The sequence below is a fragment of the Phalacrocorax carbo genome, chromosome 1 (assembly GCF_963921805.1).
Source record: "Phalacrocorax carbo chromosome 1, bPhaCar2.1, whole genome shotgun sequence".
Lineage (NCBI taxonomy): Eukaryota > Metazoa > Chordata > Aves > Suliformes > Phalacrocoracidae > Phalacrocorax > Phalacrocorax carbo.
In genome coordinates this window covers 35,758,171-35,772,646 of record NC_087513.1, presented here as the reverse complement: position 1 = coordinate 35,772,646, position 14,476 = coordinate 35,758,171, and positions in this window count along the sequence as shown.

Below are 14,476 nucleotides of genomic sequence, written 5' to 3'. Positions count from 1 at the left end.
TACTTCCACCTTTCATCTACTCCCAGCTAAATTATTCACCCAAATGCTATTTCTTTCCCCACATTCATACCCTCTTTCGCTCTTTACTTTTCTCCCCACAGAAACAGTGAGTGTCAGCTAGGTCTTGATCTAGCAGTTGGTTTTGGCCAGTGTATTCAATGGCAAAGCTTGGCTCCTGAGGTGTTGGTTTGGTTCCTGCTCTCACGGACCTACAGCAAGAAAATGTAAACTTCTCTCAGAATGACAAAAGCCAAGTTGTAATTGCTCTTGAGTGTTGTTGCACTGGCTCCTTATGTAAAAAAGGTACAGAAATAAAGTCAGAACATTTTCTATACAATTGATGGACAATTTACTGACTAACACTGCACCGTTATTAGAGCTCTCAGGTTTGTTTTTCTTTTAAAAAGTTGGTTTTGAAAATATTATTCTCCTATGTATTTTGCACTCCTAATTTGCCTCCCTCATAAATCACAGGGAAGTGATTTCACACACTGCTCAGCACATTGCGCAGCAGCCTGATTATTTATTGTCTAAGCTACAGACTCCTTTGTCAGTTTTTCAGTTTCAGACTTCTTGCAATACTCAGTTTGTAAAACTGGTATTTTACTACCAATCCTTGTCATTGTAAACTCACAGACGGTCTATTGTAATGCAAAGTTTATGAGTTTGCTCTTTTTTTTCATATCCTTATATATCCTTAAAACAGTGAAGCGGTTAATGTACAAGACACTGAGCATCCATAGACACATTTATCTCATACAACAGTATATTCTACATGTTCTTGCATTTTTCAGTCCTTTGCCTCAAGTATTTCAGTATTATCACATTATAGCTCACAGTCATGCAAGATCAATATTTTTATGTGATTACAAGTCCATATAACTTTTTAAAAAGTAATTGAAGAATATTAATGAATATTATAAAATGTTTTCCTTTGATAACTATTAAATATGATAATTTTTTTCCTTGCTGTTCCTACCACAGGGAAGTCAATACAATACTTATCACAGGTCACAGTAGACCTTTAGACCAAACTTATAAAGCTATGGCATTATCATTTATGTTAATGCTTAATTTAACAATGGCCATTTCAGAAATAGGATGGCCTCAATTTTATGCAATTCTGCCATAGTAAATAGAATTAAACAGTGGAAGCACTATGCATAAGCTACTTATAAGAAATGTTGTTTATTTGTAAATGGATACCTGCATACCAATTTCTAACAGAAAACTGTTTAAATTTCCATTAAAGGATGTCTGATGGACAAGTTCTGTCTATTGCAATGATACTACCAGTTCAAGGGTTTCTTATCAGTCTGAAAATAGAACTCATGTTATATATTACTATAGTGAACATGACTGGGAAATTTACAAATGAAAATGTTAATTAATTAATTAACTCCAAACAACAGGTAAGACAACCAAAAGTATTGTTTCAGACTCAGCTAGGCAATGACATTTCAGTTTCTCCCCAGCTTTGGGTGCAAAATCAAACTACTAAACCATTCATGCAAAATGGAATTTTGGAATACATCCATTTTGAACTAAAAATTCAGATATGAACCTGAACTTCTCCATGTCATTCTGTGTTATTTCATTAACTTAGATATCAAATTAACAAACTTGGGTGTTATACACTCGGGGGGGGGGGGGGCGGAGAAGAAATAATAAACAGTTAATAAATACTAGGCATTTCCTGAATACTGATAGAGTTTTAATTCATCATGTTCTTTCCAGCTGTGCATTTTCAATGATGCAATCAGATTGTTTTTTACTACATACTGAATATGTCTTTCTTTGAGGACCTGAAGCTTAGAATTTATATATTTGATGTCACTTTTTCAAATTATTGAAGAAATCAGTGATCCCATGAACTTTTTTAATTAAGGAGTTAAATATGACCTATTTTTTTAAAAAAAATATCCTGAATTCCTGAAATTAAAAGTTATTGAAGGAAATCTTAAAGGTATATGAAATGTAGATGTCCAATCCCAATGAGATTCAGAATACTCTACAATTTCTTTTTCTTTTCTTAAAATTATCCACATAACAGTAGCGTATTGGATAGCACAGAATTATGTTTTGCTACATTTTTAGAGACTGTTATATTGTATTATTGTATTTCTGAAAGAATCCAGTTTGTTCAAAATTCTTTAGTGTTTGCATATTCTACATTCACTTTTTTCCTCCTCTTCCTCGATGCATTTACAACTGCAAAAATTCAATCAGAAAGTTGGTTTTAAAAGTTAAATACACTGTTATTTGAATAATGACTACAAGGCCTAATAAAAAGAAAAAGATTGTCCCAGCAAATAATTTTTCAATATGGCTAATAATCCTAAACTGCAGAAAACAAAACAACACAAAACAAAACAAACAAAAAACCCCAAACAACAACAACAAAAAAACAACAAAACCAAACAAGCAGACAAACAAAAACAGCATGGAAGACCAAATGTTGCTGTGAGTTAAAACAATGTTTGGAATACATAATGGAAGGAAACAGCTATTTCATTAAAAACTGTTCATTGTTTGTCGAATGACTCAAGAAATATGCTTACACCAAATCCTCATATGGTGTAAATTGTTATTGTTCTGTTACCTTTTTGAACTTTTGGGAAGAACTGTTCATGTAGATATCATGGCAAGTTCCACTGAGCGGGGGTCTGCCTACTAAGCAGGGCAAATACATGTATTTTGAACTAATTCATTGAGTCAGTGACTTGATTAATCTTATTCCAGGACTTCCAGTTTTGCATCTCTTTGATTCAGCTGTAAAGCGAAGGCTTAGGCAAGGTGAACTACCTCTTATTAATCAAGTTCACATCTTCAGTGACTGTAATTCTTTGAAGTGCTGGGAGAAGCAGAAATATTTATCATGTTCTCAAGGTGGTTTCTGAACATTTCAATCAGATATCTAGATCACAGCCAATGCCTCCTTCTTCAGCCCTTTCAGTAGACTGTGAAATCAGCAGTTTAAAAAGACATTCTCAGCACGGGAAGCACAGGGGAACTAGGACATATAATCAATCTTCAGACTCCCATGGAACCTGCTAACAGGTTTTTATTTCTGTAGTCATCCAAAGGATTAGACTGCTTGGTAAAACAACTTCACTCTCTCTCTGACTCTCTTTCTTTGTGTGCCTTACCCTGTTTTCCCCTCTCTGTGATACTGCTACATGTTGCCTATATTTTCTTTTTAATTCCTTTTGTAAAATATGCATTACTACTTTTTCACTCAGCCAAGCACATTCTGCAGTGAGATTTCAGATGCTTATGCACACTTGAAAGATACACTCAGCATGGTATCCTCAGGAAAAAGAAAAATAAACCATACTATAGGGTTTTTGCTGTTTCAGAAGTTCAGCCAGAAAGAAATTAACAACAGCCCAGCCAGTACAGCTTTCATTAAGTATATGTGAAATGCAGGGATTGTGCTACCGTAGAACTAAATAAATTAATATTATCTGCACAAGCTAGTGGTGTCTTGATCATTGATAAGTGGAAGCTGGTATTCACTGTGTGGTGTTTTAATTCCCCCAGCACCTTACTCACTCCTGAATGCATAATTGGGTTTACAGGTATTGTTCTACTTTCTTACATGCCACGCTGTGCTCTCTCATTGTTTTTTGTTGCTTCCAGCCATTTCCATGAGATCCTGTAATAACCTTGATCTCTTCCAGTCACTTTATTATGCTCCCCTGGTAGCCATCCTCACAGTGAGCTCTTGACAGCACTCATCAATTCTGGATGCTTCAATTAATTGCACCAGCACCTATCTCCTGGCTGCGTCTGTTGCTCCTTCCACCACTACTTCAAAACCTCCAGCAAAGCGACAGTATGGGATGGCAACAGCTCAGTGACTTCAACACAGCGAGAATGGGCTGATAGTTTAAGCAGAAATTTTACTCAGAAATATCCTGCTGTCTCCCCCTCCCCCAGATTCAATTTTCAGCCCTGTTTCTAGGGACTTGTAATAACATAGAAATCAAGAAAGATTGATGAACCAGTCTTTTTCAGATGCTTTTTTCTTTCTGTTAGTAGGGGTATGCTGTTTCCTTCATTGATGAGCTCATGAGGGAGTGAATTCAGAGGCCTCAAATACAATGTGTAGTCCTTCCCAGTTGTCCTCTGTTCACGCATTTGGGATCAACATATACATGCTTGTGTGTGACTGTGTGTGCGTATGCATGTCTGGTGTGACCTGCAACTTCTAAAGACACAAAGTGAAGTGTTCCACCCAATTATTTCACTATGAATTTATTATCTATGTAATAATAAAAAATATTATTTCCATGTTTTTATGGAAGTTAACCTGAACTGAGAAGGAAGAAAAACTCTTTGCTATAAGCTCCTCCACTGTAGTATATACCTGCTAGCAAGTGCTTTTAAATTAATATTTGTGTATTTCCTCATTAATTCAGAGTATTACACTTTTAACTGTAATAAAGAATTTGGGATCCGACTGAATAAAAATACAAATAAATCTACTGTTCTCCTGCAGCTGTTCAGTACTGATGTTACCAAGGTTTAATGGGAGGCAGTCACCTTTAACTAGAAAAATTTTACACTTTAAAATAATTAAATGTTGAAACCAGTTATTGTGAGGCTAAATTCACAGTCCACACAACTACTCGTATGGCAGAAAGACATATTAAGGTACTGAAGTGAACACAAATAGTTTCTTATAGAAGGAAAGAGTAGTCTTACCTAAATTTATCTGTTAGTGTTTGGTGTTCTCTTAGGCTTGGCTCATCTTGAACACATGCATATGTGCTTATTCACATGAAGTATCACATGAAGTACCTTCCTTCCTACATAATTTGTAAAACTGAATTTGGTGGAAATATTCATCCTCAAATTCAAAGCTCAGATACACAAGATGCCAACTTATCTTTGTTGCATGATTTGAAGGTATTTTTTATAGATGTCATTTTCAGTATGCTGAGAATTGAGTCATATGTACGTTTGGGCTGAATTCTACCCAATCTATCCAGTACGTTTCAATAAAGTCAATGGAAGCCGTGTAAGTTTGTCCGGGAAGAGAATTAGGGCTTTAATTAATACACTTACTTGGAAAGTTTCTCTTTCTTTGTTGTGGTTTTTGGTTTTTTTTTTGGCTAGCAAGCAAAACTGTTGTAGAAGGTAATAGGATGAAACTGAGAGCATTTTGCATTTGAATAGAGAACAATATTTTTGCCGTAGTTGTGATGATTGTCTTATTTTAAAATGTGCTGTTTCTCTAGAAGAACTGGAATCTGGTAAACAGTGAGGTTGAGTGGCTTGTATGCAGTTTGTAACTTATTGACAGTGAAGGAATGATCCAATTAGTAGGTGATTAATCACAGGTTGCTGTAGGGGTAAAAGATTATTTCATGCACATGCCTTCACCCTAACAGGTAATCACCACCTGGGAATGAAAACTGCATTAAAAAAAAAAAAAAAGAACAACATGGGCAGCAGCATAAAGTATTAATTATTTGATTAATTCTCGTTGTCAGTGAGAAGCATACCATTACCAGGCAATCATAATTATAATGACAGCATCTGTGTTGCTTTGTTACCATTTTAAAAATTAATTAATATTTTATTGTCAACAAACAGCAATGGAAATATTAAACATTTCCAGCTTAGACAACTCTTTGGTGTTCAACAACACAGGAAAGTAAAATTGGCTCTGGAGAATTTAATTGTGAGATATGAGACAGGAGAAATTGTGCAGCTTTTCAAATAAAATTTAAAATGCTAATTTTTAGAGAAACCTAATTAACATGGCAAGTGACATGGGGGTTTTTTTGTAACGAAAACAGTGAAATAGTAAAATAAACCCAAAGGCCTTTAAATAAAATAGAAAATCTTCACATTTTTATTTGGTGGGTTAGTCTTAGTAAATTGAGACATTGTAATAATAATTCTCATTCTTGCTTGTGGCGTGTACACACCACCATGATTTATCAAACTGTCTTATACAGACCTGTTATTATATGATCTCCAGTTTTCAGTTGTTCATTTACTGAATGTATCGGTCAAATTTTTTATTCCAGGCTAGATAAGCATGACTAAATTTCAGGTAAATAATAAACTTCTGATGCTTAGATCTGACAATAATGTGGAATACAATAATGGTATTTTGATAAATTAGATTATGAAGTAGGATAGAAAACACAGACTTGTCAGTGCAGAACCATGTCACCCAAACTTTTTCAGTTTTCCAATTAAGTAATTCAAATTATATTCAACATAGATAAAAAAGAAGTGTGAAAAATTGCTAAATTCAAAGTTAAAAAAAAACAATTTTCAGGTGAACAAGCAGGATAAATGTCCATCATCTCTAAGTGTTTGACAGCCCAAGTTAGTAAAACAGTACATTTGTGTACCATAGTAAGAGACTGAAAAGGAAGACTTTAAGGCAAGTGCGGAACCTTCATGCGTGCTTCTCAATATAATATTTCATATATTGCTTGTTTACACCACTGTATCCTTAATCTTGGTGTATTGTCTGTGGCTTCCTGTAAGACTGACCTTGGCACTCTGTGTTCCTTTCATAGGCAATAGAGAAAACTAGGACTGCAGTGACATGGTTCTTTTCATCCCAAAGTAGATGGCTAAAATATGTAGACTAAAAACCCTTATTCCTCTGTATTGGCTGCAAGGGTACCTTAAAATTAGCTAGATTTCAGCCCTGCTCCTTTTGCTTTCACATTCAGTATAACGTTGTAGATTCATCAAATAAATTATCTTGATTAGGCATGATCTGCCTTTAGTAAACCAGTGAAAATAAAGGCAAAAAGTATTGTGTCCCTAGGAAGACTGCCTTCATGGTCCTGTCTATAGCTATCTTTCATAGGTGTGATATAGCAGAAAAGACAATGACCTAGTGGACTTGAACACTTCTCAAACCATGTAGTTACTGAAAAGCTGGTTGCTCAGTTTTTATTTGATATATGATTATTCTTCTGCTGATTTCCAAACAATAAAAATCTTGATCTGTGTTCTACACTCACAGTTAAACAATACATACTATGAGTTACTTTACAGAAAAACTCAACCACAGATAGCCCTACTGGCCTTCATGATTCCAGAAAGGCTTGACTTTTTTCTGCACTTGACCTTTAGCTGCTAACTGTCACCAGGTTTCTAAAAGTGTTGGAGTAGTTTTAGGTGATGAATAAAAGGTGGCTCTGGTCTTGCTTGCTGAATAACAGCAGGAAAAATAGTTTTGCTGAATTTATTCAGACTCCCTGGATAATGCTTGCATAAACAGAAAAACTTTTAAGACAGAGCAGAAAAAACCATACTTTTCATGTTGATGGTGTATTGACCTTCTTTTGTTTTTCATCTTTCCCTTATTTTTAGAAGGACAGTAGATGAGTGATTCAAGGCAATTCTTTTAAAGTTCTCAGAATTTATTGCATGGAGGCAAATTATTTCCTAATGTTGTGACTAGTTTGAAAACTCTGCCAGAGACATTTAGTTCGCTTTTAACCATCATCAGAAGAAAATTATTAAGTTTTGGTTCTGAATTTTCCTATTATTTTATAGTGATGCGGAAACACAGTGAATAATTAGTGAGCCATTCCTAACGGCAGGTCTGTAAGGTTCTTTTCTCTCCATGGATCTGGGTAAATGTTTATTTTGGTGCAGGATGGTTTAGTTACTTTCAGTGAGCTTTATTTCAGTTACTGCTCAAAAAAAAAAGGTTTTTACTTGTTTGTCAGTCCTGATTTGCTCCAATTTGATCCACTACCACCTCTAACATAAATGAAACTCACAAGGTGCATCAAGGGAAAGCAAAAGTGTTGTTGGACTTACACAGCATTTGAATGAGATCTCTGAAACACACTTTAGACAAGACAGAGGTAACACTCTTTAGCTGATGATTAACAGGGTAGGAATTGTTTCTCCTACCTTTTCTGAGGAACATGCATACATTTTTCAGGACTGCATTCATGGGTACGTAGATGAGGTAAAAATCATGCCAGTATTTCTTTACTTCTGTTGCATGGGCTGATCTGAAATAACCAGGGTGTGAAGGATAAGCAGATTTTATTTTCATTGTGGTCTGTAATGCTGGATCTTTTGAATAACAGATTTAGTTTACTGAAATATAACTTTTATTGACCAATGACTCAAAATCATTGAGAAAACACAGCTGGTCCAAAATGTAGGTGGCTGCTTATTACACAATGCTTTAAATAGAGTATGCAGTAGACCTATATTCCACAGACTACACTGGCTTTCAGCTGGTTTCATGCACATTCTGCAAGAGTGTTTTCTTTCACGGTGTGAAAAAAATTGACCTTGTGGAGTTTCAGGGCTTGTTGCAAAACTCCATTTCTTTCTTAAGCATTTTTTCCTCTGTGAAAGGTTAAAAGCCTTCAGAAGAGAAAGATTTTATTGGATCGGTGACATGGTCCTGATCATACTGAGATATTTTAAGAGGACAATATTTGTATTTTGGGAGAAATCACTGATTACATATATTGGCTGTGTTATTCATTTTTGTAAGGTGTTTAGAGTGGTGGTAAGAATTTAATATCCTGGGCTGGAGTACAGGAACATTGTTTTAATTTAGTGAATTAGATTTAACACCTTCCTGAAAATTCATTGTTTCAGAGCTTGCACCTCTGCCTTCACACAGAGTAGGTATCTGTCACATGAAAACACCATACTGTGGGCCGATTCTGGTGTGAGTTTTATGTGATACGGATAACCCAGACAGTGAATAGACATGGGGTTTGCTACAGTTTGCAAACTATAGACATACAGTTTGACATTGGCTTGTGTCTTTGGTCATACAACTAGAATATACATCTATGTGATTTACTTATGCTATCACATAGATCATGTTACCATATAATTTATCCTTCAAAGTATTCCAGGATAAAGAAAGTGAAACTATAGCTCAGATTTATATAAGCAGGCCCTCCATCCAGTTCAAGGTTCCTTTAAAATACTCAGAAAGAAAGAAGGAGTTAATACAGGTGAATCAATTGAGACAGTTTTTCAAGATTTTGTCACACTAACTTTTAGAAAGACAGCAAGATAAAGAATGGAAGAAAGGGGGAACTCCTTGACTTGAACCTCAAAGGACTGTCACTTAAAAGCTTCTGTTTTCAAGAACTGCATGGAATGAAAAAGCATTTTAGAACATGGATGGTGCCTGAGAAAGTTATTTGAAGTTCTTCTCTTGATTGTCAGGGAGAGTATAAGCAGAGAGACACAGAATATCATTTTAATCCCAAAGAAAATATTTAATTTGTCCTTTTTTATTGAATATTAGAATTGCACAGACTGATTCAGCTTACTTTAATTAAATTCCCCCAGGCAAGATTTTTGGGTGGTTATTTCAAACTTATCTGATATTAAAAGAGAAATTTGCCAGTGAAATTAAGTCTAAGTGTGTAAGTAAGTAAGTTACAGCAGCCTCAACATAATAGTGAATTCCATACTGGAAATTAATGTAAGTTTATAAGCCTCTTTATTCTGCTTTAGTGGAAAAACACTTTGTTATTTGCCCTGCTAAATATTTAAGGTACTCATAATCTTTTAAAAGCATCTTATCTAAACGCAGAAATAGAGAAATAATATTTCTTCATTGAAAGGATTTTTCTCCCTTTCTTTTGTACACTACTCATTTTGTTTCTTTTCTGCATTTTTGGAAGGGGTAGGTTTTTTTACATAGCAGAAAGGCTACATCTGCCCAGGGTGCCAAACTCTGTGCATCTCTAAAGCAGACTGAAGGTTTCCAGAACAGGCTCTGTAACGTGAAATTCTGCAGTCACTACAGGTAGGCAGTCAAGACAGAGCCACAATGCTACTTCTCTTTTTTCTCTTCAGACCTTTAAAATATTCTTTTTAAAAACAATTCACATTATATGCTTCCTGGATTATTTTCTTTGTCTTTAAGTTACCAAGATAAGTTGTGTACAATGTGTTCTTTATTTGGAAATGTATCCTTTTTTTGCCAGTTATTCCTCACATGGTGATGTGGTTTATGAAAGGAAATTACTCTGAAGAGAAATAGGTTGATGTATTTCCATCCCTGGGCTAGGAGACAGTTTGTGCTGAAATGCAGGAGGAAAGCTGGGATATTGCCCATAAAGGATTAGAGAACAGTGTGATTCAGGAGCATGTAACATAGTGCTACAATTAATAAACATGCAAATTGAGTTGTTCTGCCTGTTTAGTATGCATATCATGATAACAACATAATTTAGTAGGGCTTTTTTTAATATATTCCCAAATATGAATCTTCCAACCTAAACAGTAGATATTAAGAAAGGTGGCCTGCGTCCTCCACTCAGTCTTCACAGAAAAGGTATTTAGAAATCCTACTAATGCCAACGAGGCACAAAAAAGTAGTATACACACCCAAAAAGATACTTCATTTAGAAGTAAAACAGAAAAGAACTGTAGTTTAAAAAAAAAAAAAAAAGTGATAATAATAACCCTATGTAAACCCAGGGAAAACAGGCAAAATACGTGAAGATCCAGCAATGCAAACAGGACCCTTTTACATAGTGGTAATAGGTGATAGCACTAAGTGCTGGATTCATAAATCTAGAAAAGCCCACTGTAGTCTGCATTATCCAGGCTATATAAATCGCTTGTTTGAACTAGACCATGTATTTTAAGATAAAAAGTCTTATGTGTTGAAAAAAGAAAAGAAAAGAAAAGAAAAGAAAAGAAAAGAAAAGAAAAGAAAAGAAAAGAAAAGAAAAGAAAAGAAAAGAAAAGAAAAGAAAAGAAAAGAAAAGAAAAGAAAAGAAAAGAAAAGAAAAGAAAAGAAAAGAAAAGAAAAGAAAAGAAAAGAAAAGAAAAGAAAAGAAAAGAAAAGAAAAGAATTGGTAATGACTGAGGATTCACCCAGACCAGAGTTTGCTTTTCATGCACAAGACAGAATCCTGCCTACATAGGAAAACAAAAACAGTTGATGAACCACTACACCTAAATTCAGGTACAGAGAAGCTCCTTTTAAAAGCTTTCAGAGGTACCAGGTTTTTCCTTGATTGAATAGGAAAAAGAGGCACTTCTTTTCGGAGAATTTCTTCACTATACATCTGGACTGGTGCCAATTAGATACCTAAGCCAGAGAAATCGTGTTCCTGCTCTGACATCTTTTTCAGTTGGACAGTCTGTTTCTGACACTGCTCCTTAGGACAAACTCCTTCATCTTGCAAACACAGGTCAATTCTTTCTTTGTGGAGGCACAACATTAGCAGTTTTACTGAAGTACATACAAAATGCATGTATAAAAGTCTTCTTATGCCTCACCAGTCTGGAATATTTTTTTCTTAAAATAGACTTCAGTCAATCAATATCATCTCCTAAGAGCAAATACCTACAAAAAAAAAAAAAAAAAGATTCCTGGATTCCTGCACAAAACCAAGATCAAGTGATGACAAACTAAGAGGAAAAGTGAGTTCAGACTGAAAATTTTACCTTAATCAAGCCTCCTTCATTTAACCCAGACCTTCTCTGGCAATTACGGGTATTCTGTGATCTGACGCTTGCAGAAAAATGAGTCCAACTAAGCAGAATTCAAACTATACTGGAAAAGGCCAAAGTGAAATAGAATCATAGAATAATTAATGTTGGAAAAGACCATCAAGTCCAACCAACAACCCAACACTACCATGTGTCCTAAACCATGCCCTGAAGTACAACGTCTACACATCTTTTAAGTACCTCCAGGGATGGTGACTCCACCACCTCTCTGGGCAGCCGGCTCCAATGACTGACCACTCTTGAAGTAAAGAAATTTTTCCTAATATCCAATCTAAACCTCTCCTGGTGCAACTCCAGGCCATTTCCTCTCGTCCTATCACTAGTAACTTGGGAAAAGAGACCAACACCCACCTCACTTCAACCTCCTTTCAGGTAGTTGTAGAGAGCAATAAGGTCTCCCCTCAGCCTCCTCTTCTCCAGGCTAAACAACCCCAGTTCCCTCAACCTCTCCTCAGAAGACTTGTTCTCCAGACCCTTCAACAGCTTTGTTGCCCTTCTTTGGACACGCTCCAGCAACTCAATGTCCTTCTTGTACTCAGGGGCCCAAATCTGAACACAGTATTCAAGGTGTGGCCTCACCAGTGCCAAGTACAGGGGCACGATCACTTCCCTACTCCTGCTGGCCACACTGTTGCTATTACAAGCCAGGGTGCTTTTGGCCTTCTTGGCCACCTGGGCACACTGATGGCTCATGTTCAGCTGGCTGTCAAACAACAGCCCGAGGTCCTTCTTGGTACCAAGGTGAGGCTGACAGGCTTATAGTTCTCTGGATCTTCATTCAGGCCCTTCTTGTAGATGGGCATCACATCAGCAAGCCTCCAGTCATCTGGGACCTCCCCTGTTAACCAGGACTGCTGGTGGATGATGGATGATGGCTTGGCGAGCTCCTCTGCCAGCTCCCTCAGTACTCTCAGGTGGAAATCTAAAACCTGTCCTGGGAACTGACTACTAAAATTGCTGGATGAAATAATAGGGCCAGAAAGTACATATTCTAGAAGAAAGTACTACTCAGGTAGATGGTTTTGAGGTACACAACCTAATGAGGGGTGAGAGGTGTGAATGATGGAGTCAAGAACAAGAGGTTAACACTTTGGCAAGCTGAGAGGTAACTATTGTAAGGATTTCAATGAAGGTTCTGGGCAACAAACAACCAGGCTATCCAGCATCAGCTAGTCCGGAAAAAAAAAATGAAGGTCACCTCAGACAAAAGAAATTGTAATAGTTTCTATTTCTTCTTTTTTTTTTTTCCCCCTCTTATTTTTCAAAGCAGCTTTCAAATGTACTAAATCTTCATTCCCTAACTTTATCCTAATATATGAAGCGTGTCCAGGAATAATCTGGGCAGAAAGACCAGACGTCATAAAACAACCTGTGTTTACACAACTCTTACAGTTTCCAAAGTGGGAGTAGCAAATCTGCCTTTTGAGAATATTTCCTGGGACCTCGCAAATGCTGAATCATGCCCAAGTTTTGTCTGGGAAAGTGCTGGTTGGCCTGAGCCCAAAGCATGTCAGGGACCATTCTCACAGTTCAGTTGAATAGACTTTCAGGTTCCAGTGGCTGGTAAAGACCCTGAATACTCTTCAGTTTACTTGGCTATGAGACAAAGGGCTTCATGCAGTATGCTGAGGGCAATTGTCCTCCCTAAGCTAATGTTGGAAAAAACCCACAACAATTTGTGCATGCTTATACACAGGCACTTGCTGCTTGCTATGCTGGGTTAAGATTCTGGAGTCCCTACGTGCCAATGTTTCTTTTGTAAAAGGCTTCAGTCTGATCCTGAGTACGAGGGACCGCCTCTTGTGTCTGCTTTGCAAAATTGCTCAGTTCAATTGGAATTTCATGTGACAATGTTTCTAGCTGTTTGTTTTGGGATGTAGTTATCTGACTAAATGTTTACGATTAGCTTTCATGCTACCATCTAATAAAGGTATTAATGTGCAGTTATTTGCAGGTGTGGGTTTACATATGCAAAAGTAAAGGCCCTAAATGACATGATTATTGTCTCTTGGTCATAACAAGTTTGTGTTGACCTGAGATATTGCTTCTACCTAAATATGACAAACTCAACCACGTCCCTCTTCATCTAAACCCGTACTTATCTGGTCTCCATTTAGACAGCCTAATTTTGCTGCACTGCTTCTGTCTTAACTCCATGAATTCACACCAAGCAGGGTTTAGCACTGTGTAATTATCCTACATAACATGTAAGTAAGTAGTACACAGGCATAAGTAACAAAAAGGCAGGAAACTAGCATAACTAACTCCAGCTTCTAAAAACAACTGTAGTTGTTTTTACATTTAGTAGTAAGATCTGCATTTCTCTCGGCCACTGTACCAAGCAGCTTCAACTTTTAGACCTGATTGGAATAAGCAACAAAATATAAAATATTTAACTACTTATCCGGTAAATATCTTATTTCCTGATTATAACTATGGATATGAAGGAGGAAGAATACAAATAAACTTATTTTCATCATGAACAGAACTGTTTTCAAAGAGAATGATTTCCATGAATCATCAGTAGAACTTTAGCTTTTATGCCAGAATTATTCAGCCTAAGACTGTCTGCTTAAGAAATTATTTTTTTCCATTAAAGGGGTGATGCAAAATGTTTTTAAAACTATCACTTTGGAATAATTAAATGGAACATTGGAGTCATTTCATAATGTCACTCTGCAAGCCTTCTCTAATAGAGCTTCCTCTCCTGTTCCAAAATGGGCAATTAGATAAGAGTGACAGTTGTTGGGGTGGCAGATGCCAGTGTCAAACTGGTGATAAAAATACTGATTTTTCTTTTCAAAAACATATACTTTTCAAATACTGTCGTGGAAATGATAAAACACATCAGCGTGAAGTGGCAGACTGGGATTTCTTAGTCTGTCAGTTCCAAACACTTGCTTTAGTTTTATGATTGTATCTAGGGACCCAGAAATGCTAGACCCAGAAAAATGGACACACCTGC